This window comes from Hypanus sabinus, chromosome 9 (genome assembly GCF_030144855.1).
Source record: "Hypanus sabinus isolate sHypSab1 chromosome 9, sHypSab1.hap1, whole genome shotgun sequence".
NCBI lineage: Eukaryota > Metazoa > Chordata > Chondrichthyes > Myliobatiformes > Dasyatidae > Hypanus > Hypanus sabinus.
This window is the reverse complement of record NC_082714.1, coordinates 110,414,071-110,424,680: the sequence shown is the minus strand read 5'-3', so window position 1 is coordinate 110,424,680 and position 10,610 is coordinate 110,414,071. Positions and strand designations below refer to the sequence as shown.

The 10,610-nt window shown below is 43.6% G+C and overlaps 1 long non-coding RNA gene across 1 annotated transcript; it reads right to left on the bottom strand.

Moving 5' to 3' along the window:
- Positions 1 to 1,589: 1,589 nt before the first annotated feature.
- Positions 1,590 to 10,392, bottom strand: LOC132398899 (uncharacterized). The gene is made up of 3 exons (XR_009513835.1): positions 10,267 to 10,392; positions 6,174 to 6,365; positions 1,590 to 1,908 (listed from the first exon to the last, which is right to left on the bottom strand). It is a non-coding gene; the product is annotated as an uncharacterized LOC132398899 (long non-coding RNA).
- Between the last annotated feature and the right edge of the window lie 218 nt (positions 10,393 to 10,610).

The window sequence follows — 10,610 nt, the reverse complement described above, 5'->3', positions numbered from 1 at the left end:
GCTGATGTAAGAGCATCCTTCAAGAAAATGAACCCACAGCCCAGACAGTTTACCTGGCCAAGTATTGAACACTTCAGAATCAGAATCAGGTTTATTATCACCAGCATGTGACATGAAATTTGTTAACAGCAATAGTTCAATGCAATACATAGTATAGAAGAAAGAAAAATATTGATAATTTTTTAAATAAATAAGTAGATCAATTACAGTATATGTATATTGAATAGATTTTAAAAATGCAATAAAAACCAGAAATACTGTATATTTTAAAAGTGAGGTAGTGTCCAAGGGTTCAATGTCCATTTAGGAATCCGATGGCAGAGGGAAGAAGCTGTTCCTAAATTGCTGAGTGTGTACCTTCAAGCTTCTGTACCTTCTACCTGATGGTAACATGAGAAAAGGGCATGCCCTGTGTGCTGGAGGTCCTTAATAATGGACACTGCCTTTCTGAGACACCACTCCTTGAAGATGTCCTGGGTACTTTGTAGGCTAGTACCCTAGATGGAGCTGACTACATTTACAACCTTCTGCAGCTTCTTTCAGTCCTGTGCAGTAGCCCCCCACCCCTCCCCATACCAGACAGTGATGCAGTCTGTCAAAATGCTCTCCACAGTACAACTATAGAAGTTTTTGAGTGTATTTGTTGACATGTCAAATCTCTTCAAACTCCTAATGAAGTATAGCCGCTGGCTTGCCTTCTTTATAACTACATCAACATGTTGGGACCAAGTTAGATCCTCAGAGATCTTGACACCCAGGAACTTGAAACTGCTCACTCAATCCACTTCTGATCCTGTGCTGATACCTGTGCTAATAACTGGTTGGAGTGTTTACTGATATCTTTAACTCTCACTTTGGCAGTCTGAAGTACCCACCTGCTTCAAGCAGACTTCAATTATACCAGTGCCTAAGAAAAATATGGCAACCTGCCTGAATGACTATTGTCCAGTAGCATTTACATGCACTGTGACAAAGGTTCATTGAGACGTTGGTGATGAAACATATCAACTCCTGGCTGATGAGCAACTTGGATCCGCTCCAATTTGCCTACAATCACAACAAGTCAACAGAAGATGCCATTTCATTGGCTCTTCACTTTGGAATAGATAGACAGTGAATCAAGATGCTCTTCATTAACTGGAGCTCAGCATTCAACACTTTCATCTCTTTGAAACTAATCATTAAGCTCCTTGTGCAATGGATACTTGATTTCCTCACTTGTGGACTCTAGTCAATTGTGATTGGCAACAACATCTCTTCCACAATCACAAGCAGCAGAGGTGTACCAAAAGGCTATGTGCCTAGATCCTTGCTCTACTCACTTTATACAATTGGTATGTCATCTAAAATTTTGACAAACTTCTATAGATACTTTCCACAGTAGAAAGTATCCTGACTAATTGCATCATGGCCTGATACAGAAACACCAATGCTCAACAATGGAAAATCCTCCAAAAAGTAGTGAATACAGCCCAGTCCATCACAGGAAAAGTCCTCCTCACCATTGAGCACATCTATAAGGAACCCTGCCACAAGAAAACAGCATCCATCATCAAGGGCACACACCATCCAGGCTATATTCTTCCCTCACTGCTGCCATTGAGAAGTAGATACTGAAGCCTTAGGTCCTACACCACTAGGTTCAGGAACAGTAATTACCCTCCAACCATCAGGCTCCTGAACCAGCATGGATCACTACACTCACCTCAACTCTGAACTGATGGAATCACTTTCAAGGACTCGACAACTCATATTCTCGGTATTATTAATTAATTTATTTATTCATCTACTGTATGTATTCATGTATTTTTGTTCGCACATTTTGTCTTTTGCACTTTGGTTGTTTGTAAGTCTTTGTTTGTAGTTTTTCATTGCTTCTATTATATTTCTTTGTTCTGCTGTGAAAGCCTGAAAGAAAATGAATCTCATGGAAGTATATGGTGACATATATACTTCGATAATAAATTTACTTTGAACTTTGACTTTTGAAACTCCAGCAAGTACAGGCCCAGAGCCATCAAACGCTCCTCATATGTTAATCCTTCTATACCCGAGATCACACAATACTCTAAATGAGGTCTGACCAATGTCATACAAATTCTCAACATTGCATCCTTCCTTTTATATTGTAGTCCTCTTGAAATGATTGCTGACATTGAATTTTCCTTCCTTACCGCTGACTCAATCTGCAAGTCAACCTTTAGGGGACCCTGCACAATGTCTCCCAAGTCTTTTTGAATCTCTAATTTCTGAATTCTCCCCATTGAGAAAATATTGTATGTGTTTATTCATTCTACCGAAGTGCATGACCATACACTACCATACGCTATATTCCATCTGCCACTTCTTTGCCCATTCTCCAAATCTGTCCAAGTTCTTCTGCAGACTCCCTGCTTCCTCAGCCCTACCTGCTCCTCCATCTATCTTTGTATCATCCACAAACTTGGCCACAAAGCCATCTTCCAGAATATTAACATATAATACGAAAAGTAGTAGACTCAACACCCACCCCAGTGGAACACAACTAGTCACCAGCAACCAACCAGAAAAGGCCCCTTCTTTGCCTTCTCCCTGTCAACCAACCTTCTGTCCGTGCTCGGGTCTTCCCTATAAAACCAAGAGTTCTTGTTTAGCAGTTTCATGTGTGGCACCTTATCAAAGGCCTTTTGGAAAATCCAAGTTTACAACATCCACTAACTCTTCCTTGTCTATCCTGCCTGTTAGTTCCTCAAAGAGTTCCAACAGATTTGTCAGGCAAGATCTCTCCTTGAGAAAACAAAGTTGACTTTGGACTATTTTATCATGATCTTGGAGTCCTTTATGAAGGATGAGGGTACTTGGAGGCACATGACTGAATGGTGGAGCAGACTCAATGGGGCAAAAGGCCTGATCCTGTTCCTATATCCCATGGTCTTAACCTGCATTTTGTTTCTTTCTAATTTAGAGGAGACCACATTGTGAGGAATGAATGCAGTCAATCAAATTGCGAGAGTTGCAAGTAATAAACTGCTTCACATGGAAGGACCATTTAGGTTACTGGACAGTAAGAAGAGATGAAAAAGCGGGTGTAACATCTCAGAAAGTCTAGCCCAGGGAAGTACCCCCACCCTCTCTGTGTCTCTCTTCCTCTCTCCCTCACACACACACACATCCTCGTGTGTAACTTCTTCAGAGGTACTGTTAGGCAGAGAGGGGATCAAAAGGCTGGCAGATGTGAGGATATTATGGGATCTGAAAACTCAAATAAAGTGATCTGTCAAGAATCACTTGATTCTGGCATGGTCCTGGAGGACTGGCAGATTGCAAATGTCACCCCACTCTTTAAGAAGAGAGGAAGGCAAAAGGAAGGAAATTATAGGCCAGTTAGCCTAACCTCAGTGGTTGGGAAAGTGCTTGAGTCTATCATTAAGGATGAGGTTTCGTGATACTTGGAGTCTAATGATAAAATAAGTCAAAGTCAGCATGGGTTCTGTAAAGGGAAATCTTGCCTGACAAATCTGTTAGAATTCTTCGAGGAAGTATTAAACAGGGTGGACAAAGGAGAGGCAATGGGTATCATTTACCTAGATTTTCAGAAGGTATTTGATAAGGTGCCACACATGAGGCTGCTTAACAAGATAAAATCCTATGGCATTACAGGAAAGTTACTGGCATGGATAGAGGAATGGTTGAGAAGCAGGAGGCAGCAAGTGGGAATAAAAGGAGCCTTTTTGGGTTTGCTGCCAGTGACAAGTGGTGTTCCTCAGGGGCCAGTAATGGGACCGCTACTTCTCACATTGCTTGTCAATGATTTAGATAATGGAATTCATGGCTTCGTGGCAAAGTTTTCAGATGATACAAAGATAGGTGGAGGGATATGTAGTGCTGAGGAAGCAATGTGATTGCAGCAGGACTTGGACAGATTGGAAGAATGGACAAAAAAGTGACACAAGAATACAGTGTTGTGAAATGTACAATAATGCATTTTGGTAAAAAGAAAACTAGGGCTGACTATTATCTAAATGGGGAGAAGGTTCACAATCAGAGGTGCAGAGAGACTTAGAAGTTCTTGTGCAAGACTTCCAGAAGGTTAATTTACAGGTTGAATCCATGGTAAGGAAGGCAAATGGAATGTTAGCATTTATTTCAAGGAGAATAAAACATAAAAGTAAGGAGATAATGCTGAGGCATTATAGGACACTAGTCAGGCTGTACTTGGGGTATTGTCAACAGTTTTGGGCCCCACATCTCAGAAAGGAAATGTTGTCATTGGAGAGAGTTCACAAAAGGTTCACGAGGATGATTCCAAGAATGAAGGGGTAAACATAGAGGAGCATTTGACAGCTTGGGCCTGTACTCACTGGAATTTAGAAGAATGCGAGGGGGATCTCATTGAAACCTACTGAATATTGAAAGGACTAGGTAGGGTGGATGTGGAGAGGATGTTTCATATGGTGGGGGTATCCAGAACTTGAAAACACAGCCTCGAAATTGAGGGACAACCCTTTAGAATAGAGGCAAGGAGGAATTTTTTTTAGCTAGAGAGTAGTGAATCTGTTGATTGCTCTGTCACAGACTGTGGTGGAGGCCAAGTCTGTGGGTATATTTAAGGCGTAAGTTGGTTATTTCCTGATGGTCAGGGCATCAAAGGATATGGTCAGAAGGCAGGTGTATGGGGTGGAGAGGGATCCGGGATCAGCCATGATGGAATGGCAGAGCAGACTCGATGGGCTGAATGGCCTAATTCTGCTCCTATGTCTTATGGTCTAAGCCTTTTGGTCTAAGGCCTCACAAAGTGGAAATCTAAGTCCTGTATAACAAGGGATATCCATACAAACCAGCAGCCCCTCTCAAGATTTTTTTTATTTCTGCATAAGAGGATTATGAGTTGCTGAATACAAAAAGCGCCACAAAATACCCTTGTCAAAGGTAGTTCAGTAATGGTACTTATTGGAAACAGCAACATTGACAGCAGTGGGTAGATATTGAGAGAATTCTTCCTTAGTTTTGAAATATTTTATTGATAATCCACCTCTACAAAGTCTCTCTGAGACATTTTCTCTCCACCATCACTTCCTTTCTTCCTTATTCCTCACTCTGCCTGGATTTGTCTCCAATTCTCTCTCTCTCTCTCTCTGTATTCTCTCTCCACACCCTTTGTCTTGTTTTTCTCTCTCTCTCTCTATCTCTTGCTCTGTCTTTCAATTACTTTCTTTGTCTTGCTCTATCATTCTACCCTCACTGCCTTTTAAATTGCATCTCTCTGGTTCCCAGTTGGTCCGTCCATCCATATCTATTATCTATTTATCTCTCTCCCTCTCTCTCTCTCATATCCTTCCATCATTTTCATTGCCAGCTTCTGCCCTTCTTTGATTCTTGCTGCCTCTGCCTGTTTTCTCTCTCCTTTTCAGATCTATCGCATCATCTGCTTTCTCAGTATCTTTAAGCGTTAAGCAGTTTCACTGCAGGCTGAAGTCTATGAACTGTTTAACAGGAGAAACATTCAGTGACAAGCTGAAACTGACCAAGGTTTCTGTAGACAGTTCTGTTAATCAATTCCACTGGAGCTCTGAGCTTCTATTCAATTCCTCCCACCTCCCCCTAACCTCCCCTCTACTCTCCCTCCCACCTACCCTCCACCCTCCCTCCCACCTCCCCACCACAATTTCTATCCCCACCCCTCCACCCTCCCTCTAACCTCCTCTCCACCTTCCCTCCAATCTTCTCTCTACCTTCCCTCCCATTTCCCCTCCACTGTCCCTTCCACATTCCCTCCACCCTCCCTCCAACCTCCCCTCCACCATTACTCTCACATCTCCCCTCTCCTCTCCCTTCCACCTCCCCTCTGTCCTCCTTCCCACCTCCCCTCTCTTCCCTCCCTGTCCCACCTCTCATCCACTCTCCCTTCCACCTCTTCTCCCTGTTCCTCGGCCCTTCAACCTCCCCTCTGCTCTCCCCCCACCCCACCCCCTCCCCTTTCACCTCCACTTAGCCCTCCCTGCTCCAAGCTTCCTCCTATCTTCCATCACACTTACCCTCCCACCTGCCACTCAGCAACCCTCCGCCTTCCCCTCCCACACCTCAGTCTGCTCTCAGGAATCAGCAGCCCACAATTAGAACAAGACAACGAAGGCTGGCAGGGAGCAACAGTTTAAACCAGAAGTTGAGGGAAACCAGGAGACAACACCTCTAACCTGGTGCCAGGAGTGGCCTTGTTAGTGGTTGCCGCGGTGAGGAACCGGCGTGTCCCTGTGTATCTCCATCACACGCTTCATGTTGTTGACGGCTTCATCTATTTCAATTCCCTCGATTCGGCTGCCCACACACGTGTGGGAAGTGTTTGCAGAGCCAAGCTGAGCAGACAGGAGAGTAGTTCTTCAGCAGCACTGTGTGGGTGTTTACAATGATAGGCCTGGTGAAGGAATCGACATGACACAGGCAGCTACACAGCACGGCATCAGTCAGCCTGCACAGGGCTCATGCTTCCTGGCTGCATTGGAGCTGTGCTGTAACACAGTCAAATCCTGAGGACCCTCTTCACACTCTGCCCCCTCGACATAGCCCCTCCCAAGGGACTGTACATTACCAGCAGAGAGAAGGATAGGATGTCACTCTGAACCATGGACAAACCAACACAGAGAAACCCTTCAAGATGCTACCTGGATCAGAGAACATGTCTTAAGAGAGTAGGTTGAGTGATCTAGGGCTTTTCTCTCTGGGGTGAGGGAGGATGAGAGAGGACTTGATAGAGGTGTATAAGTTAATAAGATAGCACGGACTGCCAGAGACCAGTCTCCCAGGCAGCAATGGCTAATGCCAGACTGAGAGGAGGAAAGTTTAGAGGAGATGTCAGGGGTAGGTGTTTTTACACAGAGAGTGGCAGGAGCCTGGAATGTACAGATGGGGCAGGTGGTTAAGACTGATACATTATGGACATTCATGAGAGTCTTAGACATGAGGATAAAAGAAAATGGAGGGTTATGGGCTGTGCAAGAGGGAGGGGTTAGACTGATCATGGAGTAGATTGTGCCAGATTGGCACCACATCGTGGGCTGAAAGACCCACAGTCTATTGTGTTGTATGTTTCTGGTCCTGTCAGGGTGTGGATTGGGGTATCAGCTTCATTAACTGCTTGTCTTCTACAGTGCAGAGTCAGACATCAAATGCTACGACTAAAGCGAGGAAACATAGTGGTTATCCTACTCATCACTACTGAGGGATGACCACTCATGCAGAGAGAGGAAAGCAGACAGGGTCCCTATCACTGTCCTATGATCCTTGGGATAGACGGAGGGAGAGGGGGGTGACCTGCTTCCAGATCACAGACACTGAACCCCTTCATTCACGAGAAGGGAAACAGCTTAAAAGAAACTTCGATTGGTTTATAAACACAAGAGATTCTGCAGGTGCTGGAAATCCAAAGCAACGCAAGCAAAATATTGGAGGAAGTCTGCAGGTTAGGCCGCATCTATGTAGAGGAATAAAGAGCCAATGTTTTTAGCCAACACCCTTCATTAGGTCACCCTGATGCTGCCTGACCTGCTGAATTCCTCCAGCTCTGTGATTGGTTTAACAGTCAGGAAATTAATAAAGTTTAATTGTTAAAAGTGGTCATTAACGGTAATAGTATTTCAAGTCTTTTGTTTGTTCAATGCATTGATTTAACATGCTGAAGAGTATGGTAGGGCTTCTCGGAACTTACAAGTATATCTGTAGCACAGAAACCCTCGGATGCACAAAGAGGCATCAAATACATGGGCTTGAGCTCCTGATTATGGACCTGATAGCAGCCAGCTGTAGTCCACACGTGCGACTCGAAGTTTAGTGGTCAAAGCACTGCAGGAAGTGATCAAGGTAGTAAAGGTGGAGGGAAATGTAAAGAAGACAGGTCGGTAATTCAGAGGTGTCTGTGGGCATTGTGAGTTCTAGCAACAGCCAGAGTACAGAACATTGTTCCAGGTGCTCCTCCATTCTGACCAGTCATGGGTTGTGGATTCCCACAAGTTGATAACTAGTTAAACTTTCTCAAGGAGATGCTGAGAACATCCTTTCATTGTTGCTTCCAGAAGGTAGTCTTCATCATCTGATTGTCCCAAAGCCATATTTCCACAGCAAACAAATACTTCCACCAAATTCCAAGACATAACTAAGTCATTGAAATTTCTTTTTACCAAATTTGAGAACTTTGGCAGGAATGCCATCTATTGCCAAGACCTTGACAGGTGGTTTATGGCTTTCTTGTCAGTATGGGAAAGCAGCAAAGCTAAATTGTGTTGCAGGTTGGAGTCAAGGGCACTCACGTCAATGATAGGGTCACCACTGAGAAGTTATCAAACCATTTCTACCAACCAGAGTGAGTCAGTGCTGCTGATGTTTAAAATCTGAAGTAAATTAGATTCAGCAAGTTGGGCAGAATTTGGGGAGGGAAAGGGGGGGAGGGAGGAAGGGGGAGAGAAGGAGATGGGGTGATGGGGAGAGGGGGTGAGAGGGAGGGGGAGAGGATATAATAATCCAGGTCAATAGAATCTGTGAACACGGCAAGTTCCTTACAACCCTAACTAGAGATTCAACAGACAGCTAAGAAGAAGAGGTTTACTGGCCAGGGTTTCTATCCAGCTGTTATAAGACTACAGTATTGAATGATTCCCTTTATTGAGAAGGATTCTTCACCTCACAATCTACCTTGTTATCATCTTGCACTGTATTGTTTACCTGCACTGCAATTTCTCTGTAGCTGTTGCACTTTATTCTATACTTTGTTATTCTTTTAAAATAGAACATAGAACAGTACCTGTTCTATGGTACTGGAGGTTTGGCAGATGCCAAGTGGGATCTGATCAGGGTCCCTTATAGCTGTAACATTACTTCTTGGCTCTTGAACTCAATTCCACATTTGAAGAAGGCCAATGCACTGTATACCTTCTTAACTACGTAGTCAACCTGCAGAGCAACTTTGAGTGTCCTATGGACTCGGAGCCCAAGATTCCTCTGATCCTCCACACTGCCAAGAGTCTTACTGTTAATACTATATTCTGCCATCATATTTGACCTATCAAAGTGAACACCTCACACTTATCTGTGTTGAACTCCATCTACCACTTCTCAGCCCAGTTTTGCATTCTATCAATGTTCCACTGGTTACTGATAGCCCTCCACACTATCCACAACACCCCCAACCTTTGTGTCATCAGCAAATTTACTAACCCATCCCTCCACTTCCTCATCCAGGTCATTTATAAAAATCACGACAAGAAGGGGTGTCAGAACAGATCCCTGAGGCACATCACTGGTCACCAACCTCCATGCAGAATATGACCCGTCTACAACCACTCTTTGCCTCCTGTGAGCAAGCCAGTTCTGGATCCACAAATCAGTCCCCTTGGATCCCATGCCTCCTTTCTGTCTCAATAAGCCTTGCATGGGATACTTTATGAAATGCCTTGCTGAAATCCATATACAATCCATCTACTGCTCTACCTTCATTAATGTGTTTAGTCACATCCTCAAAAAATTCAGTCAGGCTTGTAAAGCACGACCTGCCTTTGACAAAGCCATGCTGAAGATTCCTAATCATATTATACCTCTCCAAATGTTCATAAATCCTGTCTCTCAGGATCTTCTCCATCAACTTACCATCACTGAAGTAAGACTTATTGGTCTATCTAGGCCTTACAATATTCAGGTTTCTATTAGATCTCCTCTCATTCCTCCAAATTTCATCAAGTTTAGGCCCAGAACCATCAAACGCTCCACAAACATTAACCAATTCATTCCTGGGATCATTCTTGTGAACCTCCTCTGACCCACTCCAATGACAGCACGGGTCCAGCAAGTGCCTTACTGGGTTTCTGTTTCCTACTCTGCCTCTGAGGTCCCTGAGTTCACTGTAACATTAGTATTGTAAAACATTAGAAAAAGAAACACATTAAATGTGTGTTCAAGTGTTAATTAGAGTAACATCCAATAGTCCAGAAAACCACTGAACTGCTGTGGGTGTTGGACTATTGGAGTCTTACTCAATATGTACTGGGAGGATGATGGAGCACAGTCACAGTTACAGACACCAAATCAGTCTTTCGAAGAGTGAGCCCACAGTAAGCATTATCCTGGATGTTGTCCCTGGCCATATCCTTAGATCCTGAGCAAATTGGCTGGCAGGAGTAAATACAAACATTTTTAACACTGCCCTGCTTCCTGTGATGTTCCACCTGCTTTAAGAAGCCCACTGTCATCCTGGTACTTATGGAAAAAAGGTAGCGTTCCTGAATACAATACAAAGCACATTACCTTATTATGCTGTCCACCATTGTGAAGTGCTTTGAGAAGATGGTTATGGCACTCGTCAACTCCTGTATCCCAGACAATTTTGACCCACTGCAACTTGCCCACCAGTGAAAAAGGTCCACAGTAGACCTATGTTCATCTCTGGAATATTAGACAGTAAAGAAACCAACATTAGACTTTTTTAAAAATTGATTATAGTTCTGTCTTCAGTTCTATCATTCCAACCAAACTCATCACCAAATTCCTAGATGTTGGAGTTAACAACTCCTTTTGCAAGTAGATCTTTGCAAATCCTTAAGTTTGCTGATGACACTACTGTTGTCAGCTGGATCAAAGGTGGCAATGAA